Consider the following 14,872-nt stretch of genomic DNA (forward strand, 5'->3'; position numbering starts at 1 on the left):
GTTTCACTGGGGACTCTGACTTTTTTTCATTCTTCCTCTACTTTTCTAAATCCCTCCTGTGCACTGGCTAGAGAAAGAAGGATGCACGCCCCTGACACTTTCAGGGTGTTTTTTCTGAGCCTCAGAGTGATAAGAAAGGAGGAGAGGGGGTGTGTCTAACCCCTGCACTCTTCAGGGAACTAACCTAAAGTCCAGGGAGTGGAGTGACCCGATGAAGATACCACAGAAGAAAGAAGTCAGTCTAAGGTGAGGATGCGCATCTCCTACTTGCAATGGCATGCCCCTCCTGACACCAGCATGATGCCACATTGTCCCACTGTCCTGGTCATGTGGTGCTCGTGGTCTGGGAGTGGGGGGAGGGGAGGGGGATGGGGAGATGAGCATACCAGGAGTCCTCGCTCTCTCCCTTATCCCCTCTGCAGCCAAATCACTTAATGCCGATGGCCTCAGCAGTCACAGCTGCCGGAGGAGGAGAGATGCCTGATGCAGAATGCTGCTGTGCAAACTGAACGCAGGTCAGTGGTCACAGAAAGGCACTTTTGAAGTAGACAGTGCTACATGCACACAAACCACTGAACTCATAGGTGTTGGAAACGGAAGCAGTAGTAATTGTCACAGCAAGTCGTGAAAGAAACTTCACCCAAGCCCGCCAAGATTCTCGTCCCTCAAATGTGTGGCATCCAAAATGCTTCCATCATGTCCACAATAAAAGGGGAGTTCAAACACTAGATGATAGCTTTGAAGATTCCTAAAGTATTTTAGAAACAATTAATATAAAAGCTTGCAAACAAAACACAAGTAAATGTCAGAAGATTAGTAGCTCCCCCACAGCGGGTATCTGCCAGGACCTCACCAGCGTGCCTGCCCACGGACATCCTCGTGTGTTGTAAGTGTGCAGGCACACCAATCACCCGGGACATGGACTCGAGAGCAAACTGACTTCCCATCTTTAGATTTGTCGTGGTATTGATTACATTCATTATTAGTACTGTTATTAGCGTAGGATTGGCATTAGCACTTTTGAGAAGAAGGTTTGTGCCTCCGATGATTTATTTCCTAGTGTGCTAGGGACATGAGTATCGGTTAAAGAAAACACCATTCTCAGGAAAGAAAATTAATACTTGAACCCACTCAGCTCCCTACCCTTCCAGTCCTTGGAAGTGAATTTCTTTGTGGAAAGCTCCAGCCCTGAAGACAGAAAACCAGGTTCTCCAACTATCTACCTGGGTCTAAGTTTCCTCTTTAAATACATGGAGAGGGGCGCCTGGGTGGCTTAGTCGGTTAAGCGTCCAACTTCAGCTCAGGTCACGATCTCACAGTCCGTGAGTTCGAGCCCCGCGTCGGGCTCTGGGCTGACAGCTCGGAGCCTGGAGCCTGCTTCTGGGCTGACAGCTCGGAGCCTGGAGCCTGCTTCCGATTCTGTGTCTCCCTCTCTCTCTGCCCCTCCCCCGTTCATGCTCTGTCTCTCTCTGTCTCAAAAATAAATAAACGTTAAAAAAAAATTAAATACATGGAGAAAATATCTTTTTTTCCTCTTCATAAATAGTTTTGAGAGAAAACGAAAAGTAAAATAGATGTTATTGTGAACACGGAATATTCAAAAAGAATGCAGTACCAGGTAATTGTGTCATTTAGAGAGAAACTAGCCAATCCTTATGAAGTTCTTATTTTGTGCCATACACCATTCTAAGCGAATGACATAAAATAAACACTATCAGCCAGTAGTAGTAATAAAGAGTAAGTGTAATAGAACTTTATCCATATGGATATTCACAATTTTCAAGCAAAGTATCAACACTTTTTACCTCTCTCTACAACCACTCCATCTGGATTTCAGGACAGGATGTAGAAGTGCCTCTAAGCTTCATGTGATCTGTAGGAAAACCATTACAGTCCCTTCTACCCCTAAAGGCTCTTGAGTGAATGATTCCTGATCTTTGCGGTCCTCAGTTCAGTGAATGGAAAAACAGTCTCTCCCAGAGGGGAAGGGAATGAAATTGCATTCTCTCCTTCAGATATAATTCCCCAAGTCAGGATTAAGGTACTGGCTGCAGTTGTAAACCCCATGGATAAAAAAAGATAACCTAAAATGCACACTTCATTCCATTTGTGGGCATTTCAAAGGACTTCAGGGTTGGTCAGAGGACAGGAAGGCAATAACATGGTAGTTATTTGAAGAACCAGAGGATCGAGTGGCTTTGTTCAAGTACTGCTGGACTGATGTGTCCACAAATAAAAGATTTAAAACGTTGGTGTCCAAGTGCAGGAACTAAATAGACCCTGGGTGTTGTTTTTTTTGTTTTTTTGTTTTTTTTTTATCGTTGCTGTTGTCTTTGTTTTCCTTCTCCAGAAGGTTATACCTGCAATGTAAATAACTGGAAGTTTCTCCAAGACAAACACCCACTGACAATTCCCAAATGGGATGGAGCATGGGTGGGTCCGAGAGTCCTACTGGTCGCTCGTGGAAATAAAATAAGAACTAAAATTCTGTAGGTGGTGAGTGTTTGTTGTCAAAATCACTTAATATGTTCATTTTTTGCGTGTCAGGTGCTATATCAGGTGCTGGGTGGGATTTTAAGGGGAATAACAGCCCTTCTACCTTCAGTAATGCCAAGGTGCCATTTCTTGAGTGCCACGTTTGAAAGTGCAGTGCTGTAAGTGCCTTACACGTATTAATAGATTCTCACTGCAGTCCAAAGACAAGTGCTGCTATTCACCACTATTTTACATGTGAGGAAACTGAGACACAGAGAGGTTAAGTAACCTGCTCAAGGTCACTGGCTAGTGAGCGGAGTTGCTGGGATGTGAACCCCAGCAGTCTGGCTTTCGTGCTCATGAAATTAGCCATCACATTTGACACCTGTCCTGTGGGGGACAGGATATGGCAGGCCACGGGCATGATGATGCCCTCTGCTCAGTGCCACCCAAATGGTTCATATGTGCTTCAGAAAAGGGACATGGTTGCTCAAAGAAGGTTTCATGGTGGAGGGTAGGGGCATAAAAGTCTTCTCTGTTTCCTTCGTGTTTTGTAGCATGTAGATATTCACAGGCAGGGGTGGGCGGAAGCCATGTGTGGCTAAGGGGAATGGCGAGAGCAATGTCACTCTGGGACAAAAGCTGCTGGGTGCAGTGCTTCTCAAACTTTGATATGGATACGAGGCACCTGTTTTTTGCTAAATGTAGTCCAAGCCCAATTTAAAGCTGCATATGGGGTTCTAGCGAGAATCCAACCAGATAAGGTTTTCCCACAAATTCATTATCTGCCCCTGTTTATTAAAACGGACATGCAAGCACAGAAAACCGATTCCTATTAGGGTCTCTTTATTGTTCTCCGACAGAACTTGAAACTTTCATTTGAGCCAATAAAACTGTTAGTAACCTTTTTTTTTTAATTTCCCTCTTTTAAAATCTATTTTATATGCCCTATGTTAAAGAATTACTAACCAGTGAGAACATTTCCCTAATTCCAGTTGCTTTCTTAAAATTACCAACTTAAAAAATGCTTGAAGTCTGAGATTTGTCTAGAAAATAAAGTATTCAACATGTATAATAATTGTCTCTCGAATAATTATCTAGGCGTTGGAAAGAAAACGAATTGGGCTGAGAAGCCCTTCCTGACAGAAATCAAGCAGAATTTGTCACTAGAAATAAGGCAGGAGTGATGAGCGAGCCTCTGTGGCTAAGGCCCTGGTTTTCTGTGTAGGGTGGACGTGTGTATGTGTGTGTGTGTGTGTGTGTGTGTGTGTGTCGGTGTGTGTGTCTGTGTGTTGATGTGTGTTCACATATGTGCATTATGTGTGTGTGCATGCATATGTGTGTATTCATGAATTATCATAAAAGAGGAAGCTCTTATCCTCAGGCCTCAGATCCATATTATTTCTTCTGGAAAGGCCCCCCCAATTACCCCTCTCCAGTCTCCCACTCCCCAAATTACATTAGTCACCCTCCTCTGTGCTACCCTAATGCCCTGCCCTCCCTTTATCAAGGTTCCCACTTTGTATTGTAATTATCCTCTTACCTGAGTTATACAGATGGGGGCTGGGGGCTCCCTGACCCTTGAGATCAGGATAAAATTAAATTAAACCTCTCAATCCTGTGAGCTAAGGAAGTCCAATCCTTCCACAGGACACCTTCTAACCCTGAGATGAGGAGAGGGGGATGTTTCCAGAGACAGCCAGGCATATCTTTCTTACGTGAAAGTTCAGCTGAGTCTTCTTTTGAATATGAGAAAGGGTTCTTGCCATATACGTTTAAAGAACTATTATTATCTATCAAATACCAAACAGGGACGCCTGGGTGGCTCAGTCGGTTAAGCATCAGACTCTTGGTCTCGGCTCAGGTCACAATCTTACCATTTGTGAGATCAAGCTCCCCATTGGGCTCCCTGCTGACAGCATGGAGCCTGCTTGGGACTCTTCTTTCTTTCTCTCTCTGCCCCTCCCCAGCTTGTGCACACATGCTCGTTCTCTCTGTGTGCGTCTCTCTCTCTCAAAATAAATAAACTTAAAAAAAATACCAAATAATATTGTCATCAATGCGACAGATGCTAAAAAGGAGATTGCTGACCCCTAGCTAAGGTTAGCAAGGAGTCAGTTACCATCCATGGAGAGCTCTTTGGGTGCCACACACTGTGCCAAATGATTCACATACATCACCACAAACTCTACTTGATTCTCCCCATTTTACAGATGCAGAACAAGGCTTAGCAAGTCGAGGTGACTTGGCCACACTGTTCATCCACAGGAAAACTGGGAAGAAGACTGATGTATCTGACTCACAATTTCAAGCTCTTTCTACTACACCACACTACTCTGAAAGCCCAGTTAATGTCCAGGGACTATGGTCAAGAAAAGTGTTTTCAATCTGGATAAATAAAATTAGTATGTGTTGAATGTGATCAGATTGCAGTGCACACCCGGACAGTTGTTAAGTGTTGGGTTGCATAACTGGTGTGAACCTGACTATAGTCCTTCCTTTCTCCCTCAGAGACAGGGCACGGAGTGCTAATATGTTCTCTAGTTGGTTATTTCCATCAGAAGAGTGCTGGGTAGTAAATATTTCGTGCATTGTTTTTCAAATCTTACCCTCTATTCATAAAATCCTGAAACTTACACATGTGTCGAAATATAAGTTTGGCTCCCCATGTGCGACACGCATTAGGTTCTAGAAATATACAGATGCTAGTGGACAGGGGAACCCAATGTGGGTAAACTCCATAGTGCACAAAGAAAGTCCACCATTCAGTGGGTCACTGCATTTCTTGCCGCATTTCAGTGAGAAAAAAAACAGTTACAGTAAATCATTCCAGAGTGGACACTGGCTGGGGCCAAGAGGCTAGAATTCCAGGCCTTGTTCTTCATGAACTGTTGATGTGACCTTGAGTGAGTCATTTCATCTTTCTGGCTCTTACTGAACACGTTTAAAAAAAATTCTTGGGGCGCCTGGGTGGCTCAGTCGGTTAAGCGGCCGACTTCGGCTCAGGTCATGATCTGGCGGTTCGTGAGTTCGAGCCCCACGTCGGCTCTGTGCTGACAGCTCAGACCCTGGAGCCTGTTTCAGATTCTGTGTCTCCCTCTCTCTGACCCTCCCCCGTTCATGCTCTGTCTCTCTCTGTCTCAAAAATAAATAAACGTTAAAAAAATTTTTTTTTAATTCTTTTAACGCTTATATATTTTTCAGACAGAGACAGAGTGCGAGCGGAGGAGGGGCAAAGAGAGAGAGAGACACAGAATCTGAAACAGGCTCCAGGCTCTGAGCTGTCAGCACAGAGCCCGACGCGGGGCTCGAACTCACCAACCGCCAGATCCCGATGCGGGGCTCAAACTCACAAACCGCCAGATCATGACCTGAGCCGAAGTTGAACGCTTAACCGACGGAGCCACCCAGGCACCCCTGAACACATGTTTCAAAGTGGTGGTTTGGTTTAGGGAATGCATCTATGGAGGAAAAAAATAAACAAAATAGTGTTTACCCTGGGAGTGAGAAATAAACAAATAGTGTCTACTCTATGACTGAAAGAGAGCAGGAATGGGGTTGAGGTCCTGATCCTGTTCCGCTTCTTGATCTAACTGCTGTGGCAGGAAAGCATTTACTTTGCAAAATGGCATCAGTTTGTAAGCTTATTATTGGTGCACTTTCTAGATGTATTTTATTTTTTAAGAAGACAGTTTACATTAGAAACAAGTGAAACAGAAAATATACTAGCCACTTCAAATCCTAATTGGAAAAAAAAGGGCCAAGTGTAAACAGAGAAAAATGTTTCTTAAAGTGTTTAGGCCCCCGATGAATCTCTATCACATTCGAAGGGAAAAGTAAGTATAAGAAGGGGGAAAACCACCTCCACTCCAAATCATGATGGGATACTTCAGGCAGCAAATCCTTATTTACATGCTCACCTAACACGTGTTTCCATTTTGAAATATGATCCGAACACTACACAGTCTGATTTAATACCCTCTATGCTGAAGCATTATGGTATCTAATAAATAGTCGTTAGGAGGTATTAAGCTGAGATTTATTGTTACCAAAACCACAGAATTCTAGCAGCAACATTGTCACCCTACGGTGCCAGGATCCCACAACACAATATAATGGGATATCAAAGACGTCAGACACAGGGAGACCAGGCACATAGGAAAGGGGACCACACGCCGTCCTGTTAACACAGATGACATTTAGATGAAGGGAGTGCTTCCTTCGCCATTAAAGACAACCTTCTATTTTGGTGGAATCTCTGTTTGCAATAAGTTGGCTGTAGACAGTCGAAGGTTAGGAAGAGAAAATTTCAATGCTGTAGACACCGAGGCAGCACTCTAGCACACCACTCAGACCTCTGTGGACAGAGCCCTAGCCCTCAGACAGGCATCAGCATATCTCAGAGGCCCTCAGGCAAGTCTGACACAGAAAGACCCTCTTGTAGAAGTCAACACCCAAGGAGGCAAGCATTAATTTTTATAAATGCAGACCCATGGAAGGATAAATTGGTACAATCACTTTGGATCCTTATCCAGAAATCCCGGTAAATTTAAGAATACACATCCGTTGTGACCCAGCGATTCTGTTCCTTGGGGACTGCAGAATCCTATCCACAGATGCCCAAGGAGACATGGGTAAGACAGTGATTCCACCAACACGAACACGGATACATTTTGATGACATATTCACACAATACAATACTGTTCATCAAAGATGCCTGAATAAGAATGATGTGAATTGGGGCACCTGGGTGGCTTAGTCGGTTAAGCATCCAACTCTTGATTTCAGCTCAGGTCACGATCTCATGGTTTGTGAGATCAAGCCCCACATCAGTGCAGAGCCTGCTTGGGATTCTCTCTCTCCTATCTCTGACCTCTCTCTCTCTCTCTCTCTCAAAATAAATAAACATTTAAAAAAAGAATGATGTGTATCAACATGCATACATATGCATACATATACATCAACAAACATATTTTTATTCTAAATCCAAGTTTATGAAATATGTAGATACAACAATACTTTGTAAATTTTTAAAACAGGCAAAAAATAATGTAGTTTTTGTTAGGGATCCATACAAATGTAGTAAAGATAATAAGAGTAAAGATGGAAATGATGAACACCAAGTTTAGTAACCTCCTGAGAAGGAGAAAGGGGAACATGAACAGGGAGAGGCATGAGGCATTCATAGTGTGAATCAGAGTGGTGGGTCCACAGTTATTCATCATATTAGTGTATAGACCTTTTTGTATATTCAATATTTCAATATTTCACAAAATTCTTTTTTTAATTTAACCAATAAAATAAGAGTAGGATTCACTGGCACATTCACCCATCTATATGTCCGTTCATTTATTAATTAATTCGGCATGTATTTGTGAGTGTCTACTCTGGCACCCTTCAAGCATCCTTCTTGAGCCAAAGAGGGAAATGAGAAAAGCAGAATGGTTAGTCAGTGTCCTCAAAGGTATACAGTCTAGTCGGGGTGGAGAGACACACAGAGAAACTTCGACAACAATGTAAGCATTTAACAATGAAGGAATCTGTGTCTAAGAGGAAGACATAGTTTGGGACAAAAACACACACAGAACCTGTCTCCCGGGCGTATGGCTTAAGATGAGAGAGATCATGGGAGTGAAGCAAACCCAGCTCACAGGAGCACAGGACATAAATCCCACATTGGATTCCTGGCTCTTCTTTCCAGGATACAGTGCAATCCATTATCCTGGCAAGGGCTCCCACTCAGGTCTGGGTTGTTTCAAACACTTTTTACAATGGCTGAAATTCTGCACAAAGGGTGATTTCATGCTGTCTTGTGCTTCTTTTTCAATATAAGTGTCACAATTTTTCCCGTGGAGGCATAACAATGATAGGGGCTATATTCATCAGTCATTCTAATGCCTTGTGTTTGAAGAGCACTTTAGAGCTATTTTTTTGCCCAGAGCACTTTATATAAGAACATATTGGTTCAGACTAGAGCCTGTGCTCTCTCTCACTAAAGAACCAAAGGATGCATTATGGGAGGGCTTGGTTGTCCTTATGACAACCAGTTGTGAGGGACTGGGTGGGGGATGTTCCTGGTCATGGCATGATAGCAGAAACTGAACAAGGCGGAGGATGGGGCAGTATTCCATCATACCCAAGGGAGGGAGTAACTTACAACAGTTTTTACAGCCTGTATGATACCAATAATAACAATAAGTAGCAAACTAACAAGGGAATGATATACAAACATATTATATTTGAGTCATAACTCCAAAGATGACCATTATCTTTCAATGGTATACCGAAAGCCCAGAAGTAGTTTCTGGTAGAAATAATATTACTTTTACATTAAATACCTATTAGGCATCTGGAACAACAACAACAAAAAGATGGTAACTAAACCTCACTAATGTTATCCACATCCATGATTCTAAATGCTTTAATGATATGCACATGAATGTTCATTTATACTTTATAGCCTCACAGCCTATTACAGGAGGATGAAACTAACCCTCACATGGTGCAGATGAGTACACGGATATCCAGACGGGTTAAACAGGACAAATTAACAGTTTGTAGAAGGGCTGGGGCAAGCACCTGGCTCTCTTTATCCGCCCAGCACAGAGCTTGCGATCTTCCATCAGTGAACATAACAGTGATAAATCATTGTCAATAACTCATGAAGGCTGTGGTTCTCACTTAAACTCTCATTTGGGTTGGAGTTTAGTGACACTTCTGAAATAAGCTGGTTTTTCATTCACGGGCAACCAACGGAGGATTATGACTTTGCCCTCTGAGTAGGATGAGAAGTGGGAAGTAGCTGTATGCAGCATTAATTAGCCACAAGGTCCCCTTGTGTAGAAATACTTCATAGGAGCGCCTGGGTGGCTCAGCGGGTTGAGTACCTGACTCTTGATTTCAGCTCAGGTGTGATCCCAGGCATGGGATTGAACCCCACATCAAGCTCTGCACTGAGCATGGCTCTTGCTTAAGATTCACTCTCTCTCCCTCTGCCCCTCTCCCCTGCTCTCACTTCTCTCTCTCTCTAAAAAATAACAAATAAAAGGAAAATACTTTATAAAGATCATGACTACCCTCTGTCATGGCATCTGTGCTGCAAAGAAATCAGGGCAGTGGTGGACTTCAAGCTGTATCACAAAGCTGTAATCATCAAGACAGTATGGTACTGGCACAAGAACAGACACTCAGATCAATGGAACAGAATGGAGAACACAGAAGTGGACCCACAAATGTATGGCCAACTAATCTTGGACAAAGCAGGAAAGAATATCCATCGGAATAAAGACAGCCTCTGTAACAAATGGTGCTGGGAAAACTAGACAGTGACATGCAGAAGAATGAACCTGGACCACTTTCTTATACCACCACAGAAATAGACTCAAAATGGATGAAAGACCTAAATGTAAGACAGGAAGCCATCAAAATCCTAGAGAAGAAAGCAGGCAAAAACCTCTCTGACCTTGGCCACAGCAATTTCTTACTCAACACGTTTCCGGAGGCAAGGGAAACAAAAGCAAAAATGAACTACTGGGACCTCATCAGAATAAATATCTTCTGCACAGCGAAGGAAACAATCAGCAAAACTAAAAGGCAACCAACAGAATGGGAGAAGATATTTGCAAATGACATATCAGATAAAGGGTTAATATCCAAAATCTATAAAGAACTTCTCAAACTCAACACCCAAAAAACAAATCATCCAGTGAAGAAATGGGCAAAAGACATGAATAGACACTTCTCCAAAGAAGACATCCAGATGGTTAACAGACACATGGAAAAAAAAAATGCTCAACATCACTCATCAGCAGGTAAATATAAATCAAAACCACAATGAGATACCACCTTACACCTGTCAGGATGGCTAACATTAACAACTCAGACAACAACAGATGTTGGCGAGGATGCAGAGAAAGAAGATCTCTTTTGCACTGCTGGTGGGAATGCAAACTGGTGCAGCCACTCTGGAAAACAATATGGAAGATCCTCAAAAGATCAAAAATAGAACTACCCTACGACCCAGCAATTGCGCTACTAGGTATTTATCCAAAGGATGCAGGCTGCGCTGTTTTGAAGGGGCACATGCACCCCAATGTTTATAGCAGCACTATTGACAATAGCCAAATAGGGAAAGAGCCCAAATACCCATCGATGGATGAATGGATAAAGAAGATGTGTTGTGTGTGTGTGTGTATATGTGTGTGTGCATACAGTCAGAGAAATACAAATATCATATGCCTTCACTCATGTGAGGACTTTAAGATACAAAACAGATGAACATAAGGGGAGGGAAGCAAAAATAATATAATAACAGGCAGGGGGACAAAAACAGAAGAGACTTTTAAATATGGAGAACAAACAGAGGGTTGCTGGAGGGGTTGTGGGAGGAGGGATGGGCTAAATGGGTAAGAGGCACTAAGAAATCTATTCCTGAAATCCTTGTTGCACTATATGCTAACTCACTTGGATGTAAATTAAAAAAATAAATTAAATAAAAATTAAAAAAGAAAAAAAGAAATCAGAGAAATGGATGCAAGAACCATGAAGCATATCAAGCTCAGAATAAAAGAGCAAAGGCTTTCACTTCCCTTGAAATATACAGTGGAATGAAGCACAGTGCAATTTGGATTAGTTTCTGTGTTTTTAACTGTAGGAGAAAGGGAGATCTAAGATTGCTCTTCCTCAGGCCTGGGCCATGTGTCTGTGGGCAGGCTTTGTGCCAGCTTCACGGTGACACGGCATCCCATCACTCACATTGGAAGGAGATCATTCATTTATCTTTCCATTGATTCCTTTAGGCCTGAGCACTGGTGCCAAAATCTGAATTACCCTGGAATGTACAACTCTCTGGAGTCTAAGAAATACCCATGCAGTCTAGAAATGGCTGCCAAATGCATATCTGGCCCAAGTTCTTCTCCATGTAAGGGTCTGTTGGGGGCCCAGCTTTGTCCCAGTCATGGAAAGGGGTCATCCACTTGCCTCTCACTGGCTCTAAAAACAAATCATTCTACCCAGCAGACAGTAATCTTTGAGCTGGTTCAGCAGCCTCTCAACATGGCCCCGGCTTTCACTTGGGTGCCCCCTGGTGACTGGGCAGTGCTTGTTTTCCAAATACATTGATCCCCAGACTTCAGATCCTCCTATCTGGACTGCTAAGATCTGCCTGTATCATCTTCGTTTACCTTGGCTCTCTGGACCCGGTTACCTCACCATCTGTTATTTACAGTCTCCTGGGATGGGGTGAAATGTGGTGTTGATCTTGCACTTAACAGTATTACCGGGAGTTAGCCGAGGAAAAGGCCATGTACCTTCCAGAGAACTAGCTGCAGAGTCTGACCCTGTTCTGATCTGACACAACAGTAGCACCCGCAGCAAGGCCTCTGAACTGACGTCCATAATGCCACATGACGTATAGAACCAGTTTAACATGGGGATGGGCCTGGTGGCATAGAACATAAAGCCGCCAGATGACGAAGGCAGCGGGATGTAACAGAGGCTGGTGCTGAGCCCAGACTCCATGCCTTCACGACTTTCACTCTTTCTGTCCCTCATTAGCTGGATGGCCTTAGGACAGATACTGAACTTCTTTAAGTCCCAATATCATTTGTAAAATAGGAATAATAATCTCAAGTCCACTCAGTGATGACTACACCTATTACATTTCTTGCTGTGGGGCCTGGAGCATCATAAGCTTTTAATAAATGGTGGCTTTTATCATTATTATCATGACTAATAGAATGTGTGGAAGTGCTGGAATATAGTAATTGTTAAACAAGTGTTTGTGGAAGGCTGCTGGTTATTTCAAACCTTTTTTATTAATCTCCTCATAAATATATAGGACAGCAAGTGCCCATAAATCTTTTTTACTGACTCCTACCTTTACTGTGTCTCTTCTTTCCTGCATCGTGTAATTATCACTATGGCTATTCCCAAGTCCCAGAGAGTGCCACGACACAGTGTCCATAATAATGCTTAGGCATTTGTGTGACACTAAACAGTGTCTGCATTCCTCATATCTCGCATCCTCACAGCAGCCCAGTAGGGCATCGGAACAGGTGTTATCCTCATTCAGTGGATGAAGTCATTAAACATCATTTAACCAATTAGGTGTCAGAGAAAGGACCAGAGCTCAGATTTTATGATTTCTCACCCTGAGCTCTAGTTCCATACCATAGGCAAGTGTATTATATGCTCCAAATGACCCCCAGGACCTGTGAGTCAGATGGTTAAAAGAAACTATGTCACATAAAACTCCTTCCACCTGTTCTAAGTCTATATTGAGCAAAGCTATTCTGCAACGCATCAGACATCAACTAGAAGCATAACCAACCCCGTGTAAGGGGCAGTGGTGACTCTAAAGCACTCTCTCTGTCCATAAGGTGGCTGTGGTCTCTTTAAAGAGATAACATAACCATCATGATGGCAGCAGCATGAGGTCAGATATAATTTTGCAGCTACAATGTAAAGGAGCATTAGAAGACTTACATACTAGAATCTGAGCCAAGGTGGGCTTGATTTTGTGTAATTCTTTTGTATTCCTTGAGTTTCGAGTTGTTTGATTATTCCTCTCCCAGAAAGGACCTAGAAACAAGACAAGCAAAGGTAACACTTTGGCAAACAAAGATAAATAGGATGTCCTATTTAAGATCTACCCCCAGATTGGGAGAAATTATCTCTATCACAGACTCACAGACACTTGCACGCGCGTGCGTGCGCGCACACACACACACACACACAGCAGAATATTGACATGATAGAGCTAAAAGCAAAACGCAAAAGATATTATTTTTAAATCTGTCTGGCCCTGGGATTCATCTCTTTATACCCCATTACAACATCCCAGGAGCTGCCATTTCGTTTGTGAAGATGCCTTAGTTTCCTGATGAACACCTGCATCTGAGATATAGTATAGATCAGAAAGAAAGAAACCTCTGAAGCAATGTGGTTATGACATTGCAGGATGGTGACCCATTAAAAATGCCAACCCACATTAAGGGGAATGAAACTTGGGAAGAATTGTTGAAAGCCACCTACGTCATTAGATTCCTTCATAATATAAGTTGCTGTGCAAAGAATTGAGACATTTGTAACACAAGAGCTCCCAGAAAGGAGAAAGTTCTAAATATATTCACAGCTGTCTCCCCTCAGGGTTTAGGTTTTTCTCTGGAGCCAGTTTCAGAGTCTTATTTCAATGGAAAGCTTTTACCCAAACTGAAATGCATTGTGATTCCATCAGGTAGAATCCATTGAAGGAAATTGCTTCCTGCAATGATATATGATTCATTCATTCACATCTCTGAGCTATTTAGAGGAAATTACCCATGGATTGTATCATTAGTTTAAAAGCCACTGCAGTTGTTTTTCTGTCAGTATAATTTTAAGCCACGTAGGATCATTAGTTGGGAAAACATATTTGAAAAGGGTATATAACTAGTTCTCTCACTGGAACAGGATGATTTGTATTGGAGAAACATAGCATTGGAAATTAAACTTTTAAGCATAAATCATTCCTGGGACTGACATCTGAGCCGCTCTTCTCCCTTGACATACCCCACTGCAAAGGCACCCAAAAAGTGCAAAGAGAACTCTAGGGGTACAAAATACTACTGTGAAGATATTTACTAATTACAGCTGCAAAATTGCCATGATGGCAAAATAAGTCTCCGTTGGCTCACTCAGAAAAAAAAAAAAAAAGGCAAGAAAACATTCTAAAGCTTCATTATTCTATTTGACCATTCAGCAGCCTTAGCTTTCCTTAGTTTGGCAGCCTCCTTGAGGGTGGTCAATGTGGGGCTGCGGACAGATGCTTTGGCATGAATTGGGAGGCAGAAGGGCCACCCAAATTGCTGAAATTGCCATCTTTCTTGGGGTTCTGTTCTTGACTCCTAGGTCACCTCTTCCTCTTTCCTCTACATAAAGGTAAAATTCAACATGAAGATGAAATTCAACATGAGACCCATAAATGTCATTTTGTGGTTTTGCCATCCAGAAACATCAGCGCAGCACAGGATTGTTTATAAACTTTATCTTTTGTTCTCACTGTATTTCTTACTATCCAGCACTAGCTGAGCCATTAGAATCTTTCTTGGTGATGGAATATAGTCTGAAATATCTCCATAAATTCCTTAAGCAGAGAGATGATGGAAAATGGAAGGGTGAGTGCAGCCAGACAAGTTTACTAGAAGGAAAAGATTATCGTTTGCTTGTTCATTCTTTGGGCTACCATCAGAACTTTGATATTTGTGACTTGCACACATTAGGAGATACAGAGAGACACTGAATGATGTTGATTCTCAGGGGACGGAATGTGTCTAACCCACAGCCTTCCCTGATTCAGATGCGACAAAAAGAGCTGGAGGGGTCAATCCCAGCTTTGTCACCTTAATAGTTTTGTGAT

The sequence above is a fragment of the Acinonyx jubatus genome, chromosome D2 (assembly GCF_027475565.1).
Source record: "Acinonyx jubatus isolate Ajub_Pintada_27869175 chromosome D2, VMU_Ajub_asm_v1.0, whole genome shotgun sequence".
In the NCBI taxonomy this organism is placed as follows: Eukaryota; Metazoa; Chordata; class Mammalia; order Carnivora; family Felidae; genus Acinonyx; species Acinonyx jubatus.